Source organism: Leptonychotes weddellii, chromosome X, assembly GCF_054177405.1.
Source record: "Leptonychotes weddellii isolate Sample4059 chromosome X, ASM5417740v2, whole genome shotgun sequence".
Taxonomy (NCBI): domain Eukaryota; kingdom Metazoa; phylum Chordata; class Mammalia; order Carnivora; family Phocidae; genus Leptonychotes; species Leptonychotes weddellii.
Window position 1 is genome coordinate 1,720,129 of NC_138385.1, and position 7,100 is coordinate 1,727,228.

The window sequence follows — 7,100 nt, forward strand, 5'->3', positions numbered from 1 at the left end:
CAAAGTTGGTGACCCCAAAAGGTTAACACATAAACACCATTACACAGGACACAGAGCTACTGCACACAGGTGGACACCCAGAGACAGACGCACAGGGACCCATACATTCCAGACACAAGTGGAGACAGACACACAGACAAACCCCAAAGCAGAGAAAGCCCATACCCACCAACACATGTAGGCACATCCATGGACAGAGACCGAGTGTGTGCCCGTGGACACCCCGCAGCCAGGTGGGAGCTGGCTGGCCCGGGCCACTTGTCTTTAGAGTCCCAAGCTTCCCAGTTCCAGGGACTGTGGGTACCTCCAAACTCAGAGGAGGCCTTTGTCACCATCTGTGAGCATCAAGCAGAAGTGCAAGAGGGCCGACTCTGTAGGAATGAGAAGTGACAGGCCCGCAGTAAGCCTCACCACCTCAGAGCAGGCAGGGCTCAGAGCCCAAGAACGTGGCAGGTAGAAGACACTTGGACATAGCCACAAATTCTTTCTTGCCTTGGACAAACAGCGCCCCAGGGTGTCCCCTGTGCAAGGCCCATGCTGGGGCCACAAAACAGGGAGCTGGCGGGCAGAGTGACTGTGTGGTCATGAAGTTGGGGTAAGGGCCCCCAGGGAATATTGATGGGGGAGACGAAAGATGGTGCCGGGGGCTCAAGGAAGGCTTCTAGGAGGAGGTGCTTTTGTGACAGACACCTAGAGGATGCAAAGGGTCTGCCCTGGGCCAGGGGACTGTCACACCTCCCCAGAGTTTGTCTTACCTGCAGGAAGCAGCTGGTTCCCTGAACAGCCCTTGAGACCTGGAACTCCTCAGTGCAGGCAGAGGTCACACGCACCCTCACACATGCACACACACGTTGACATGCTCATATACGCTCTGTCACACACACATGCTCACTTCCCCACACTCACTCGCACACTCGTACATGCTTAATCGCACTCGCGCACATTCACGCACAAGGTCATATTCACGTAGCCCACACTCGCTCACTCACACATTACACACTCACAGGTCACTCACACATGCTCATGCCAACACACGCTCGTGAGCCCTCACCGGCCAACATGCACACGCTCACACCCAATGAGTCACACATGGTTACACGCTGTCACACTCACACACTCGTACACACTCAGTTACTCACTCACATACCTAGCCAACCCCACTCACACTTACGCACGCACAATTATTTGCATACGCTCACACTCGCGCCCACTCTCGCCTAGTGAGCTCCGCACACTCTCATATACACTCACGCACTCAGAGCCCGCTCCCACGCTCGCTCCTGCGTACTCTTACACACTACTCGTGCACTTTCTGAGGGAGCTAGCGGGCGGTCCCGCAGGTGGGGGTCGCCCCGGCGGCCGCAGCCGGCAGCAAGGCTGGCTCCCTTGGCCCCACAGCAGCCCCAGAGCCCAGTCTGCCTGATGCACTGGGCCCCGAATGGGGAAGATAAAAGCTGAAGCGAGTCCCCTGATTTCCGGAGCTCAGTGTTGCCCATGGGGCCTCCTGGCATGTGAGAGGCAGCCATCTTGGAGTTGTTCTTCTTGCCGCCCGCCACTCAGAGGGGCACCGGACCCCACCTGAAGCCGACTGTGAAGCTGGGTGGGCCTTCACCCTGGCCAGGAGCTGGGGTGCCAGCTCACCTCCCGGGGCATCCACACTAGGGAAGAGGAATCCCGAGTGGTGGGAACACCTCCTGAGAGCCCGTGGCCTCCTCTACCCCACAGATTCAAGCTGGGTCCGCTTCTTGCCGCCCCCCCCCCCCCCCACAGTGTGGCAGGCTTCCCGGAGTCTGGCCCAGTGGCATGTCCTTCGGCCCCAGGCCTGAGGTCCCTGGCTCTAGAGCCACAGGAGGCTCTGGTGGCCCTTACAGGAGCCTCCCTTGGGCAGGAGGTGCACGCTCTGGCAGATAGCTAACGTTCAGTTATTGGTCAGCCTCTTAGCAGACATGTGTTGGCAGCTCGGCGGGGATCGGAGTGGGGAAGAAATGGGTGCTGAGCGGGAGGGGAGAGTCTTGCACGTGCAGGCCTGGGAGTGGCTGAAGAGAAGAGCTAAGACTCCCTTGGGACTGTGTCACTGCCTTCCTTCAGGGACCAGGGGACCTACTGATTGCCCCTGGGGGCATGCTCATTTTGCCGATGGCTGCCGTCCACACGGGGGCATTGGCACCCTCACGTGAAGTCAGTCCAGCTCCCAGAGCTTGGTGCAGGCTGCCTCGGTTGGACAGTTACATGAGTCCCCTTCTCCCAGCTATGCACAGGCCACCTCTTGCTGGGGTTGCCCTGGAACACCCAGGGGGAAGAAACAAGTCGAGGGGAGAAAAATCAAAGGCAGGGAACAGTTACCACCACTCCTTCGCCTCTTTCCTAGGGATACTGCCAAGGGCTAGCCCAGCCCAAAGTCAGCTGACCAAGGAACGAGGTGTGTGGCCTTCAGGAGAGCTGAAGGGACAGAGCCACGGCTCCACAGGGTGTCATGAAAACCCCCAGTCTCTGGCAAATGGCAATCCCCAAATAGCTAATGAGCCAGGAGAGGGGATGACCCTCTTTCTGTGGTTCAGAACAGTTGGTCCCTAGCCTGTGGCCTGAGGCCAAGAGGGAGGTCTCAGACCTGGGGAGTGAGGGAGCCTGGGTGCCAGGGAAGCTCTCCCACTGTCATCGATGGCCCCTGCTCATTGGCCAGCCCCTCTTGGTTTCTCCATCTGTACAGAGGTGGGTGGGGAGAGCTTCTCTAGAAAGTTCTTCCTTACATCAAGCCCTGTCTCCTGTACCAAGAATGCTTAGGGGGCAGCTCCAGGAGGTCCACGGCTGGGGCTGGGGGTGCGGCAGGGCAAGGTGTTTGGCTGAGTGGCCCAGACCTCCCTGCTTCCCTGTACCCTCTCCTGTTCCTTTCCTCCAGCCCCATACCTAGTCCCCACTGTGCTCTTGCCCTTTCCTGCCCCCTCCGGAGCCTTGGGCCTTGGTCGGTGCCCCTGACTCTTACATCGTCAGTGGCTCTCTGTCAGCTGTCTCCTCCTGGGACCTTCTCAAAGGCACTCTCGGCCCAAGAAACAAAGCCAAGAACGAGAGGCCCGCCCTCAGGCCCGTCTCCCTGTAGCCTTCACACTCACTGTGTAAGAGGAACCCACACGCCCTCTTCCTACTGACCACCCCCTCCTTGTCACCTGCCTCCAGCGCTCCCCCTCCCCCACGCCGCATGCTTTCTTTCCCAGGTCTTCAGCCAACCAGCGCCACACCCCCACACCCCTCTTCCTGGGACCGGTAGCAGCCGCCCCTCCCCCGCTGCCTGGTTTCTCCCTGGGGACAGCAATTCCTCAGACCAGCCTTGAAGTGGGGGAACTCCTGGCTGGGCCCCAGGGCCCTCTCTTTTCAGAGTGTTCACTTTCTCCCCAGCTGAGAGCATAGCCCTTTCCTTCTCCCCTCCTCCTAGGCCTTGGGGGCCACCATCAAGCTGGGGCCTCCCAGATCAGTACTCACCTGCAGCCCCATGGCAGGCTGAAATGCCCACACAGAGATGTGCATGTCCTAAGCCGTGGAACCAGACTGGGACCTTATTCGGAAACAGGGACTTTGCAGATGTGATTAAGTTAAGGATCTTGACATGGAGAGATCATCCTGGATTATCTGGGTAGGCCCTAAATGCAGTGACAAGTGTGCTTATAAGAGGGAGGCAGAAAGAGATTTGACACACGCACACACACACGCACACGCACACGCACACGCACAGAGAAGGAAGCCATGTGAAGACAGAGGCAGAGCCTGGAGTGGTAGCCACAAGCCAAGGAATGACCGGAGCCACCAGAAGGGGGAGAGGCAGGAAGGATCCTCCCCTAGAGTTTTTGGAGGAGCACGGCCCTGCTGACACCATGATTTTGGACTTGTGGCCTCCAGAACTGGGAGAGACTCAATCTCTGAAGTCACCCGCTTGTGGTCCTTTGTTACAGCCTCCCCAGGAAACTCCTACCAGTCCCCGACCTGGCCCCCAAGAAGTCCTGGGCCCCCTCAACCTTGCCTGCGGCATACCTCCCCTCGGACCTCCCAGGCGCTCGGCCTCCATAGAGTCTACCCCAGAGGTTCTGGAGAGCCAGGGTTCCTCTCTCATTCTCAGGAACAGCTCAGGGCTGGCTATGGGGAGCTCTGGCCTCTGGGGCGCGCAGCAGGCCTCGGGGCCCTTCAGCGTCAGGGCGGCCCCGGGCTCTCTAGGGCTGCAGGGGCCCTGCCCCACAGGTCCAGAGTGGGGTTGGCTTTGTCTTTTCCTGCAACCCCTGCCCTCCCAAGACCAGAGCCCAGAGCCCTGTGGGGACAGGGCCTGGAGCCCATGGAGGGACCAGAAGTGAATGAACACTGCCGCCCAAGTTCTCAAAGCAGCCCCTCCACCAAACCCTTCAGGCCCCTCAAGGAGGGGTTGTCCTTCTGAGGTGCCCTGCCCCCATCCCCGGCCGTGGTCTATGGACGCCTGGCTGGCTGCCCTTCCAACAAGCCCTAACTTGTCTAAACCTAAGCAGTGGATTCGGCTTAGGCTCCAGCTGGGCCCCGCTACGTCCAGAAGGCGCCTGACCTGCAGCAAGTACTTGGAAATGTCCCCCCACCCCAGCCCCATGTGGCTGAGAATGCTCCTTGGCAGCCACTTCCTTCACAGGACAGCCCTCCCTGAGGGAGCTGCTCCCGTGACTTTCATGGTGTGCGCTCGTGCGCGCGCGCGCGCACGTGCGTGTGTGTGTGTGCGCATGCACACCTGTGCCCGCCTCAGCTCACTCTCTGGCTTAGGCCCCTCCTCTGGGCTGCATCCACACACCCAGAGTGCCTGGGGTGCTCCCAGCCTCGGGTGGTATTCCTTGCAGCCCCTTCCTCTTCCTCCAGAGGCCTCAGACCTGGGGGTGCCCCACCCCCATCCTGCCCACTTCCTTCCTGTCACCGCACATCCTATCTGTCCCCAAGTCCAGCGGCTGGAACCCGGCCCCTCCTCCCATCGTTCCTGCTGCTTTGGGGCATAGCTGAGGCGTTCTAGCTGGGTCCCCCTGAGCCCATCCACCCACCCACCGCCCAGAGTGGACCAGCCCAGCCCCTGTAGCTTTGCCGCCCTGGGGTTTCCCGGGACCTCAGCCAGGCCCCGAGCTCCATGAGGAGGGCACCCCGCGTGGCGTGAAGTGTACATGAAACTGCATACTGGACTGGTGCCTGGCAGGGATCACCTTCATTTGCCCTGGGGTTTATTTTTAAGCCCAACCAGCCCCAACTTTTGTATGGTCGTCATCATCATCATCATCATCTAATAGTTTGCAACACACTTGACAACAGAGTGAGACTAAGTAATCCACCTTCGACCAACTGCTCTGGGTGTAGAACCGTGTTTTCCAACCATGACTCACAAGCTCTTGTGGGGCATGGCCCTGGTCACCCCCCTGGGCTCCTGCCACAGGGCCCAAATGGTCCCCTGGGTGCCTCAGGGCCTCTGGTCTGGGCAGAGTGTGGGTCCTGCCCACAGGGCACTGTCCCCTACTGTGTAGGGTGACCCACAAGACCCACAGGACACCTTCCCTAGGGCCCAGCCACAAGGGTCTTATGCGCATTATTACACTTGTCTTACTAGGTTTTTTTTTGAGAGAGAGAGAGGGCACATGTGCGTGAGCAGGGGGAGGGACAGAGGGACAGGGAGAGAGGAATCCCAAGCAGACTCCAAGCTCATTGCAGAGCCCAACATGGGGCTCTACCTCACAACCCTAAGACACGTCCCAAGCTCAGGTCAAGAGTCGAATGGTTAACCGACTGAGCCACCAGGTGCCCCACTTGTCTCACTAGTTTGTCCTGGCACCTCCGTCCCTGAGTGAGAGGGAGGCAGAGAGGAGAGGAAGGGCAGGAAGGCTGGGAGGGAAGACAAAGATCTCTGGGGGCTACGTTGGACCTGCACGACACAGTTTGGTGCCCCAGACCGGCCCACAGAGAAATGGCCTGAGGGCTCCATGTCTCTGTCTCCTCCAGGCCCCAGGTCTGGCTGTCCCTCTTCCCGGCCAGTGAGGGGACTTGACTGAGGCCCTGTCTCCTGGCCCCTGGCCAGTGCCCTTGCCCTGAGCCTGCCCAGCTCAGCAGACATGGCCCAGAATAGTGCTATGATGCCGACGGGTGACATTCTATCACAGGGCCACCATGCTGAGCGGCGCCTCCCATCCCCAAAAGGGGAAACTCAGGGACGTCGGGCACCCTGGTGCCAGGCCAGGCAGAAGGGCATGCAGTCCTGTGCTCGGAGCCAGCCCGGGGCGCCTCTGAGCTCCTTCTCTCCTGGGCTGGCTCTCCTCATGGGCCCTGCCTGCTCTACTTTCACTGGAAAGCCCAGGCCCCCACCACCTGAGGCAGAGGTCCCTCGTGGGGAACGAAGGACGAGCAGCCAGGCTCTAGCCCACTACCTCCTCAGTCTGCTGGGCTTGCCGTCCGAGGGCACATTGCTCTGGGGACTGTCCCTCCCATGCCCATGCTGCCCTTTCTGGGCCAGACCTGTATTCCCAGCGAGTAGGCTTCTCAGGCCGTGTCCTGGATCCTTTCTTGGGAGCCGGCGACAGAGCGTTGCAACCTGGGCTTGGCTCTGCGCGCACACAGTGTGACCTACTGGGTGGAGGCTCTGCACGGGGCCCAGGCCAGGCCCGCCCAGGTGGGCGCGCACAACTTGCTGCCCGGTCTCTGTGAGGCCTGGCCTGCCCAGGTGTGCGCCCCCTGGTGCTGACTTGGGTGCTGTGCACAGTTTTGATAACAGCCGGGATCTAGTGTTGTTCTGAGCCCCCAAATCCCATCAGGACCGGCAGGCAGGGCCCCTAGGATTTCCAGGCTCCCCTCCCAGAGTGAGGGTCTAATCTGGTACTCTGAAGATGGCAGGTGCTTGGCAAGTGCTCCATTCTGGGAGGGCAGATGCTCCCTCAGCCAGGACAGCTGGGGCAAAGCAAGTGCCCTGAAGAAAGTGGAAGGGGCCTCCTTGTCCAGTCTCGGATCTGGAGGTACTGAGGACTCTGGCCCGCGGGCAGGGAAAGCAGCAAAGAGGAAGCCCGAGGCTCAGAGTGGCCCATCGTGGCTCCCCTCTCCGCTCAGTCCCCAGCGCCCCGCCCCCCCATAAGTGG

At 60.3% G+C, this 7,100-nt stretch overlaps 1 long non-coding RNA gene across 1 annotated transcript; it reads right to left on the reverse strand.

Annotated features, from left to right (window-relative positions):
• Window positions 1–176: 176 nt before the first annotated feature.
• LOC145717761 (uncharacterized) lies at window positions 177–6,947 on the reverse strand. The gene is made up of 3 exons (XR_014141158.1): window positions 6,487–6,947; window positions 3,475–3,632; window positions 177–371 (listed from the first exon to the last, which is right to left on the reverse strand). It is a non-coding gene; the product is annotated as an uncharacterized LOC145717761 (long non-coding RNA).
• Window positions 6,948–7,100: the final 153 nt, after the last annotated feature.